This window comes from Pinus tabuliformis, chromosome 1_2 (genome assembly GCF_031772625.1).
Source record: "Pinus tabuliformis cultivar Carrire ecotype Pingquan chromosome 1_2, CPIR1, whole genome shotgun sequence".
NCBI lineage: Eukaryota > Viridiplantae > Streptophyta > Pinopsida > Pinales > Pinaceae > Pinus > Pinus tabuliformis.
In genome coordinates, this window is record NC_142298.1 from 769508148 (window position 1) to 769519025 (window position 10878).

A 10878-nucleotide genomic window follows, 5' to 3' on the forward strand; every position below is an offset into this window, starting at 1 on the left:
CAAGCAGTAATTTAAATTGTTGATTCTCTATTGGATGGCTTGTTGGAAAGAATAGGTTTTATTATTATTTCCGCAAACATAAATAATTTCTGTTGGATTTTCTGTAGAAATATTGAATCCAACATGTTGTTGATGAAATAACAATAAGACAAGTAGTAATTTAAATTGTTGATTCTCTATTGGATGGCTTGTTGGAAAGAATAGGTTTTATTATTATTTCCGCAAACATAAATAAATTCTGTAGAAATATTGAATCCAACATGTTGTTGATGAAATAACAATAAGACAAGTAGTAATTTAAATTGTTGATTCTCTATTGGATGGCTTGTCGGATAGAATAGGTTTTATTATTATTTCCATAAAGATCAATAAATTGAGTAGTCGAACCATTCTGTATATTTAACATTCTATTCGATTTGTATTAGAAAATATCTTTCAAGAATGTATAAGAAACCTTGTAAATCATGCACACACTAAAATCCAAGTTAATAAGTTTCAATGAAACAAAAATGTAAATAGTATATACAACAGAGAGTGAAGTATGGTTATGTAATTTTGTTCAAAGAAAATATATATATAAATCCTCATTAATGCTGCAAATATGAACCTCAATACACTGAAACCCTCAATCAACAGGGACGAGGACTGCCTTCACATGAGGCTGTCAAATTGGAGGCTTGAAACTTGAAGGTCATACATCTCAACCCAGATTTACTCTCTCCGTTAGTCCCTTTCACGACAGCTAGAGAGAGTTCCCCGAGACTCGACAACATAAAGCGATTGGGAATTTAAAAAATTCATATTACATTAATAGCTAAAACTATGAAAAACATCGAACATGACAGAGGGACCTTTCTGAGGGCTACTAAAAGTATCTGGAAGAACCAGTTGCATATGCATTAAATTAAAACATAAGTCATAAATCTTAAAACCCAGAAGAGAAACATAGTAGATAAACATCAGCAGGTGTAAATTGTATAAATCTTAAAACCCAGAAGAGAAACATAGTAAATAAACATCATTGGGTGTAAATACTACAAAGCAAAGGAAGCTTTATAGGAATAGTTGCGATGGCTGTTTCCGGCACATAAAACCAGACATATGCATATAAACTTAAGATTCATGAATGAAATAGGATATAATAAGCACTCCCTGGGCGGTGGATTATTGATGTCAAGCAGCGGATTTAATGAAATTGCAAGCATACTCTATCACTTTCATTGCGTTCTCTTCGTCTATTTTAAAGGCGTGGAAGCCATGATCTTCTCCCTCAATCTCCACAACTTCAATGACTTGCTCACCGCATTTCTTCAGAAGTTCACAGTATTCCAATTGTTTGCTCCTCAGAATGTCAAGCTCTGCAATCACCATGACCGTCAGGGGTAGGGGACCTGAAAGGGACCACACATCCAGTCCTCCGGTGTCGGGGGCTAGTGGGTTGCAGAAATGGTGGTCTCTGTTGCTTCCCAAGGGGAGTGCCGCCCTCCAGGCAGCATCTGAGTCTTCCAGCGTAAAATTCGAAGTCCCTTGCTTCTCCCTAGTCTCGGAGGCAGTACGCGCCTCCCCTCCGAAAAAGGGATACAGCAGAATCAATCCTCTTATTCGCATATCTCCACCCCAATCTTGTAGGCCAGATCACATCCCCAGGCGATGCGCTATGTTCCCTCCTGCGCTTACTCCCATGAGGAATACTTTGGAGAAGTCAGCATGGGAATCGAACCAAGGTTCGGCTCTTTCCGCAACGCCCGTGGTTTGGAAGTGATAATGAAGCCATTGCAGAGCAGAGACAGAATCGTGATAAGCAGCAGGAAAGCGATGCTCGGGAGCCAATCTGTAGCGTACGGAGATGATGACGGCCCCTATATCGGCTGCCCACTTTACACAGAAACGGTGCACAATGGGACTTTGAGGGCTAAGCAAACAGAAACCGCCGCCATGAAAGTACAAGATTACTGGAAGCCATGTGGCGTTTGTTGGGGAATAATTGGGAGGAGAAAGAGGGAGATATAGGCGCCCCCACAGGCCAAGTGTATGATCAAACACAACGTCTGTATAACACGTGGTCGTAACTTTCACTCAGTGGAGTAAGCGGGAAAGTTGGTTCGTCTGCACGTACCACGGATCGGTCGTTGTAGAGCTTAATGAGACCATGAAAATCTTCCACTAATGAAACTGAAGCTGAAGATCCAGTGCCCGCCGTGATTATCTCAGCTTTCTGCTTAGATTTGGAATGGAAATTCGCAGAGGAAGAAGACTTCATTTATGTCACTCTCCCAAAGCTTTCATTCTCTCTTCTTCAAGTCAAGGGAGAACGGTAGGTTTAGGACAAAATGGCAAAGTCTTCCCGTTTCTTATTTTGGTTTTGAGTTCCCTATTTTGGTTTATATATATATTTCGGACAAAATAATATATTTCAGACATTAATATTGTATAAAAATTAATATATAAATAAAATTTAGACATTGAGACGGAACGTGTATATTTAATTTTTTTTTTCAAAGTGTGAAAAATCCTGTTTAACATGTACACGAACAGAGGTCGTTTTTGAATATTTACAACATTTATAAAATTTGAACATTTATTTAATTATTTAAAAGGTTAATTGGATGAATATATTTAAATTTTTTATATATAAATAGAATAAGTAATAAAAGTTTTTTGTTTTTCTATATTAGAGCCTCTGGAGTTCAATCTTGGAAAAATGTTGTAATGTCTTGTTATCAAATGTTATATCAACATTTCGACTCAGTAAAATAGAAATAAAATAAAATAACAAAATGTGAAGGATTAAGACTAAAGGTATAATAAACGATTTTTTATTTCAATTTGTTTATTTCTAAGTCACATTTATTCATATATAGTAAACTAGCATTTGCACTCTATGTTGCAGAGGAAACGTCGCAAGGCATAGAGTGGGGAAGAATAGGGACATGTATAGAGTGGGGAAGAATAGGGACATGTGAATGGACATTGTTGAAAGCAAGGGTGGATGATAATGAGTTACAATTGCAATAGTTAGTTATGTGTATTCTGAAAATGGATATTTTGTAAATAATAATAGTTTGTGGAAGAATAGCGACATGTGAATGGAGATTGTTGAAAGAAAGGGTGGATGATAATGAGTTAGAGTTGAAAGTATTAGTTATTTGTATTTTGAATATGGATATTTTGTAAATAATAGTAGTGTGTGGAAAAATAGCAACATGTGAATGGACATTGTTGAAAGCTAGGGTGGATGATAATGAGTTATACTTTAAATGATTAGTTATGTGATACGACATTGTGAACAACATCATGGTCGTCGTTCCATATTTGAAAATGCATGAAAAATTGTTGGAGCTATCATGATAATAATAAAAATTCCAGCATGATTTTGAAAAAATTTAGCTAAATTTTTTGAAAATGTGGATTATAGTTGTTACGTTTTAGAATTTTGAGTGCCTTAATTTTGCATGATAGAAATTACAACATGATTTTGAAAAAATCCAGCTAATTTTTTTGAAAATGTCAATCACAGCGGTCAAGCTTCAGTGTTTTGGGTACCAAGGCATTTCCGCCATCCAAAAACAATTTAAACACTCCCACAGTCAAATTTCGGAATTTTCCGTCCAGACAAAACGAATGCATACATGCATAGAGGATTATTATGCAAGATTCATTCTTCAGGGAATCGTAATATAAACCATGAGGATATTCAATGTCCTTAAAAACGAAAGCACAGAACTTGGGAGCTTCAAGACCTAGGAATGGAATTTGGTATTTGGTAACATTTTACAAGGGAAACATGATTGAACATCAAGTTTCAAACGAATGCGTACACGCATAGAAGATTATTATGGAAGATTCCTTCTTTAGGGAATAGTAATATAAGCCATGAGGATATTAAATTTCCTTAAAAACTACAACACAGAACTTGGGAGCTTCAAGACCCAGGAATGGAATTTGGTAACAATTTTAAATGGAGTTTCCAATACAAACTGACGGGAATCACCGACAAGCTTTCAAGTTCATGGCCCCTAAATTTTTGCATTCTTGATAATGTTTTCTCAGTGTTTCAATGTCAATTTCATGATGCTTCCAAAAAAAATTACAAAACAATTTTATAAGTTTTAATTTCTATCTATAAAATAGCTACTCCATCATGAAGAACAGAGATTATTGCTACTCCATCATGAAGAATAGAGAACTTGCGAGCTTTGAGACCTAGGAATGGAATTTGGTAACATTTTAAATCGAGTTTCCAATATAAGCTTTCTCAATCTCACAGAATCACCTACAAGCTTTCAAGTTCGTGGGCCCTAAATTTTTGCATTCTTGATGATGTTTTCTCATTGTTTCAATGTCAATTTCATGATGCTTCCAAAAAACTATAAAATAGTTTTGAAGTGTTAGTTTTTATCTATAAATTAGCTACTTCATCATGGAGAATACACATTTGTTAGGTATTATTTGGCATTTCACATCTTGTTGTATTATGAGTCATTGTGTAAGTAAAGCAACATTGTGAATCTAGTGTGAGGAGGACCAAGGTGTATTTAGTAGTCACAATTGATTTAGGGATGAGGCACATTGAAGAGTCATAGATAAGAGAGATGCATTGAAGAGCATTTTGGTAGTACATCATGAGAAACTGTGTGAGGCATTTTGCCACCATTTGGTCATCTCAACATATTTGTTACTTTCTGAAACTAGCATTTCCCAGGTATGCTTGTCCACTAAAGTTTGTTATGTGATTCACTGTAGTGTTGTAAGTTACACTGCATGGTTTCTTGAATTCTATTGTGGTTTTACTAATTCCCTATATGGTTTGCTAAAGCCAAAATATTATAGCTTATGACATGACGTGTGAAGTTTAATTTCTAGGCTTTAGATATAGAAAACAGTAGCTGAGTTTTGTTACTTGTTAAATGTTGAATAGTTGGGTATACTAACATGTGAAGTTTACTTTCCAGGCTTTAGTTATAGAAAACAGTAGTTGAGTTTTGTTACTTGTAACTTGTTGAATAGCTGAGTATACTAACATAGTAAAGTCTGATATACTATAGTATATACCATATTGCATTTCCAACAGATAGGAGGCATTTGATTGAAAGAAAATTTAAATACTAAAATCTGAAGCATTCCTAGGAGACAAAATAATAGCCCACATTTTGATTGAAATAAATAGTAGAATATACGCATTTATAAGAAGCATAACATTCCAATATTGGCATTATATTTCAGTCAGTTTTGAATTTAACCAAATATACGTGGATTATATTCATATATCATGAATGTATCTGAACATTGGTAAGTAATACCTTCAAACAGCGTATGAATGTAATCTGAACATTGGTAAGTAATACCTTCAAACATTGTATGAATGTAATCTGAACATTGGTAAGTAATACCTTCAAACATTTTATAAATTGAAATATGATATATATCAATGCACTACTCACTATAAGATGTATTGTGATTTAGAATATTTTTTCATAATTATTTAATTTATAGTATTGCCACTCCCAACCTGACGTTTCTTGTAAATTTGGAAGGAACTTCACTGTTCTAAACCCTCATATCCACATTCCCAATGTCCTGCATTCTAGATACTTGTATTCTAGATACTTGTGCAATGTGAAGAAACTTTGATGTTATAAACAATCATATCCACCTTCCCAATGTTCTGGCATTCTAGATGCTTGTGCAATGTAGCTATTATTTTATAGCAACAATATTTCAAAGTACCATTTGGCACTACCAAGAGTGTCTAAGAGTACAAAAATAAAAAGGCCATCACATTCCCCTTGCAAGAATGTCTATGGAGTACAAAAATTAAAAAGCTATCGCAGCCCATACACTGCACAAAATATTAAGCAAACGTATGACAAATTTAGATGAATATATTATTGTAAGTGCTAGTATGTGGTTGGGCACATCATCATTTAGAAAGAAGAAAAAAACGACACAGCAAAAAGAGTCAGCATCCGTCTTAGTTCCCAAGGTTGAAGTTCAACAAATTAGATGGGAGTACTCTACCCAGGCGAAGGAATTTCCCGGTTTCCGTCGCCGCCTAGAAAAACCTCTGGCTCCGGCCGCCGGCAATTCCTCCACCCTCTGTGGCCTCTGCCCAGCTCCACCACCCTTCGCATTAATGTCGATGACTGACAGGTTCCTGACAGACATTCCGATTTCCATTGTGTCTTGCCACCGGGAAGTTAATTCACCATGGAATTTGAATTCGGAAATAACCCGCGGGCTGCTCCCTCACCAATTCCTCTGCCTGGGTAGACTACTCCCTGCGATTTAACTTCACACAGAAGCTAATCCCATGAATCCAGTGAACGCTCCTGCCATGGTCGACCACGCATACTCTTTTACTTATGTCTCTCTCTTGCAGGCCTGCATTCAGAAAAACGATTTGTGGAGAGAGCAGCCATGCTGGTGTTTACCTCTGGTCTGAACCCCTCTGAGGACAGTGGCAAGGTCGTCTGTGTCATGGATGCATCCAATCATGGATGCATCCAGTTATGTAGGCTTGTGGATTGTTCAGGGCCTTCTGCAATGAGGCTATTCAGTGCATACCACTGTGCAGAGAGACACTGGTATGCTTATTTATTGAAAAGAGAACTAGATTTTGTAGTTTCTTGATAAATTTCACGTTAAGATGAATCTATGAATTTAAGATTTTAACCCAAGTTTGATGCATTACCTTTTTTTTCAAACCCCTAAGAATAAATATAGGAAAATTGCGCCATCCCATCCCTATTTTGAATTACCAGTCACCTTGAAATTGAGATGAAGGTTTTCACATTTCTTTTTGATTGAACTTATAGTATGCTGGCATTCTTCATTGATGATTTTAAATGGTGGCAGGTGAAGTTGAGTCTCTCAAAAAATTGCATGGGGATCGATTGTAGATCTTCTATGCAGACGTCTTGGATTATCATAGCATTACTAATGCGCTCAAGGGCTGTTCTGGTCTGTTCTATAGCTTTGAACACCCTCAAAGTGCTGCAGGTTATGATGTAAGTTAGTGAACCTTTGAATTAAAGATGTGGGCATTTTGGTATATGTATTGGAAGGGTTGAATATTGATAGATGTGGACTTGTGTAATACAGGAAGTGATGGCAGAACTTGAAGTACAAGCAGCCCACAATGCACTGGAAGCGTGTGCTCAGACCTAGACCATTGAGAAAGTTGTGTTCACTTCTTCTGTGGCTGCAGCAATTTGGAGAGAAGATGGAGACTACAAGGTTAATGCCCTTGATGAAAGGCATTGGAGTGATGCAAATCTTTGCAGGAAATTGAAGGTCTGTATATATAATTTTTAAATGACAAAATGTTAAGTTTAGTATACAATCTAAGTAAAGTGGGCTGATTTATCACTTTTTCCTTTTAACTTGTTAACGATATCTAATTGAATGGTATGTTCGATAGCGTTGTTCTGCTAGTTGCTTAATCTAGTAAGTAACTCAAAAGTTTTCATCTAAACTGCTTTGATCATATTAGTTAATCTAATAAATAACTTCAACGTTTGCATCTACAGTTTTTCAAGGCCAGCTACAATAGTAGTTTTCCAAGGCAATGGAATCCATGATAGTAGTATATTTAATATGAGATAAAAATGAAATTTGTAACAATTGTATCTGGGTGGGGAAAAGCATAATTTCTCCTTCCAATCTAAAGAAATAAATCCAATTGACTCTTTCATATTTTAGTTTGTCCACCATCATTTTACTGAGCTATACAATGCATCTTGCTTCAACGTTCTCTTAGTCCATGAATCCATATCCAATTAGATTTTGGCTTTTTGAAATTGCTCAAATGATAATACATGCTACATATTCATCTTTCTTCTTTCAGTCCATGAATCCATATCCAATTAGCTTTTGGCTTTTTAAAATTGCTCAAATGATAATACATGCTACATATTGCAGATAACCCTGCAATAATCCATATCCAATTGATCTTTTGCCTCTTAAGATTGTTGAAGTGATACCACATCATAGACAATAGAGTGCATATATCTTCTCTATATGCAACAATCAATATCCAATTCATTTTTGTCTTTGAAGTTGCCCAGGTTATAAATTCATCAAATAATGAGAAAGTCTAGATATGTAACCTTTGTCTAAATCTTTGGTGCATACTGAATCAGGGCTAAAATGGCTCTGTGCTAAGTATATATATTTTTACAGAGAGAACCTAAATACATTGTGGTGCGGTATTTATCATTTTTTTAAAGGGGTATATGTATAAAATTTGGGTGTTTCTCAAAGATTGTGGAGTTCAAAGCTATACAGTTTAATAACAGTATTCCGGACCTTGTAGTGATCTATGGTATTATGTTCTAATTACACAATATTTCCTATTCATAGTTGTGGTACGCATTAGCCAAGACACTATCAGAGAAGGTTGCATGGGCGATGGCCATGGACAGGGGGTTGAATATGGTGACAATCAACTCATCTCTGATTATGGGACCTGGTATCACATACAAAAGCTCAGGATCTACCATTGCATATCTTAAAGGTAAGGGTGAGAGATCTTCATATCAAATAGACTCTGCTCTAGAACGTATAAATATGGTATAGCAATCCCTTGGAGAGGATCTAATCTATGGAAGTGCAAAACATTAGCTAGTTTATTTATAGTGGCTAGTCTTTGTGATTGCAGGGGCTGCACAAATGTACGAGAAGGGCACTTTAGCTAGTGTAGACATAAGGTTTCTAGTGGATGCACATATATGTGCTTATGAAGATCCATCTGCCTATGGGAGATATATATGTTTCAATAAAATAGTCAGTAATGCAGAAGATGCTGTCAATTTAGCATAGAGTTTGCAACACCTGATACCATTCCCTGATAGGTACAGAGCAATTAATTATTCTTCAGATATTAAAATCACTGAAGATTCTGTATCTTCAAGATTTAAATTGGGTTGCTTACCTAATGATATTTTATCTTAGCTATTATGTCATAATGAAATTAATCATACATAGATACTATCTAAAGATGGTCATGAATTCATTATTTATTTGATTTTTTTCATAATTTGGTAACAGATTTGAAGACTCAACGGTTTGCCAATAGCGTTTGAGTAATAAGAAGCTAATTGGATTAATGGTTGGATATGGAAACCGTGCAACCCTAAGCAGCGAACTGTAAGGGAAGGGGAGAGCTTTTCCCCATGTTATAGCTTAACAACAGCCATCAATGAGGGGCACAAGAAAGCTTGGGGAGTTTACATGTTCAAACTATATCCATTTTTGTACATAATGTAATGTAATTTTCACTTCAAGGTTTGTTGGATAGTTGGAAATAAGTCGATTTCCTTCACTACGAGCACCAGCCTTCATTTGATAGTTGGCAATAGCCCTAATTCGATTTCCATAACGACCAGCATTGAAGTTTAAGGATGTGACTAAGGCTCTCTACCATATGCATTTTTTTTGGTTAATTTCTGAAGTAAATCAAATTCATGATTCCTTGCAAGGAAAAGTGAAAGCAAGCTTTCTTGATGGGCTATTTTGTGTGTGAATAAAAAGTGGATACCTCACACTCTGGAATTGTTTTATCATTATGAAAGTTCCTCCTGCTTGTTTTACCATTATGGGAAGTTACACTTTTTAAGCATCAATTGTGTTATGAATGGAATGGGAAGTTACACTTTTTCTGTTTTATGGAGTGTGTAATGTTCGCTTATATGTGGCAATTTTGTTACAGAAGGGCTATTATTTTTGTCTGTCTCTATATTTTCTTATAAATTGATAGCATCTTTATATATTGAGATGGTAAATTCTTCAATTACAAGATAAAAAATAGAATACTGCTCTGCCTTGGAAGATCGAACTTTTATTTTTAATTTTTTATTATTTAGAGTATGGAATGGATTCGGTTTTTGGAGCTAATGGAAGGTAAATTTCCATTTCTTTTTCTAATATATTTGGGTTTTGGTTCATTAATATATTTTATAACATGAAAGAAAAGCCTCTTAATTAAATAAAAAACTAACTATTTATATATCTTATGAATAATTTTTGTTGGTATTAAAACAAACTCTACAAACATTCTCACCTTTTTTTTATAATTTTAAAGTTATTAATTTTTATTTTATATTTGTCGATATTTTAAATAATTTATTATTATTAAAAATATATTTTTAAATATATAAATAAATTCACTTTTTTAAAAACTAATTGAGTCTACTTGCTTTCTATAAGTAGTTTTTACTTTCAAATATTTCTCCATAAATTTGAACTTTTAAATTTCAAGAATATTAAATTTACATAAAGTAACTAATTCACATTTCACATCTCAACTATATAAGAAAATATTACTTTGTTAAATTTTTTTTATAGGATTGATTAATTTTTTCACATATATCTTGAAAATAAACTAAAGGAAAGATAAGCACTATTTTTCATTTTTTAGAAGGGTCCCCATTTATTTAGCTTATTTATAAAACTAAATAAAAAAGGGGGTTGTTGCTGGCTACAACAGGGCCATAACTCTTACTTCCTTTTACTTGCATCAATTTCCATTCAAAGATAGAGATACCATTGATACAATTTCAACATTTTTTATTTATTAATAGAAGTTTAATTTCACTATATCTTTGTGTTTTGGTTATAAATATGTATCGTGCCTTCATAAATTCGAATCATTACAATCAAGTGAAATCTCTTAATACTCGATGACTAATTTAATCTTTAACTCTTTCCTAACTTGACCATCGTGTGGACATTGTTAACCTTAATTACATGTGAAAACCCTTGAGACAAGATGTATTTCTTAGGATTCTAAATAGGGTCCAAGTGATGATGGTGAATGTGGTACAAGGGAAATGATGTTTCAAGAGCTAGAGATTATTTTTCTTTTTCTCTTTTTATATG

At 34.5% G+C, this 10878-nt stretch overlaps 2 pseudogenes; one reads left to right on the plus strand and one right to left on the minus strand.

The window, feature by feature from the left end:
- Positions 1 to 758: 758 nt before the first annotated feature.
- On the minus strand, positions 759 to 2260 carry LOC149208113 (strigolactones hydrolase CXE15-like; annotated as a pseudogene).
- A 4157-nt stretch (positions 2261 to 6417) lies between these two features.
- On the plus strand, positions 6418 to 9151 carry LOC149208114 (cinnamoyl-CoA reductase-like SNL6; annotated as a pseudogene).
- The last annotated feature ends 1727 nt before the right edge of the window (positions 9152 to 10878 follow it).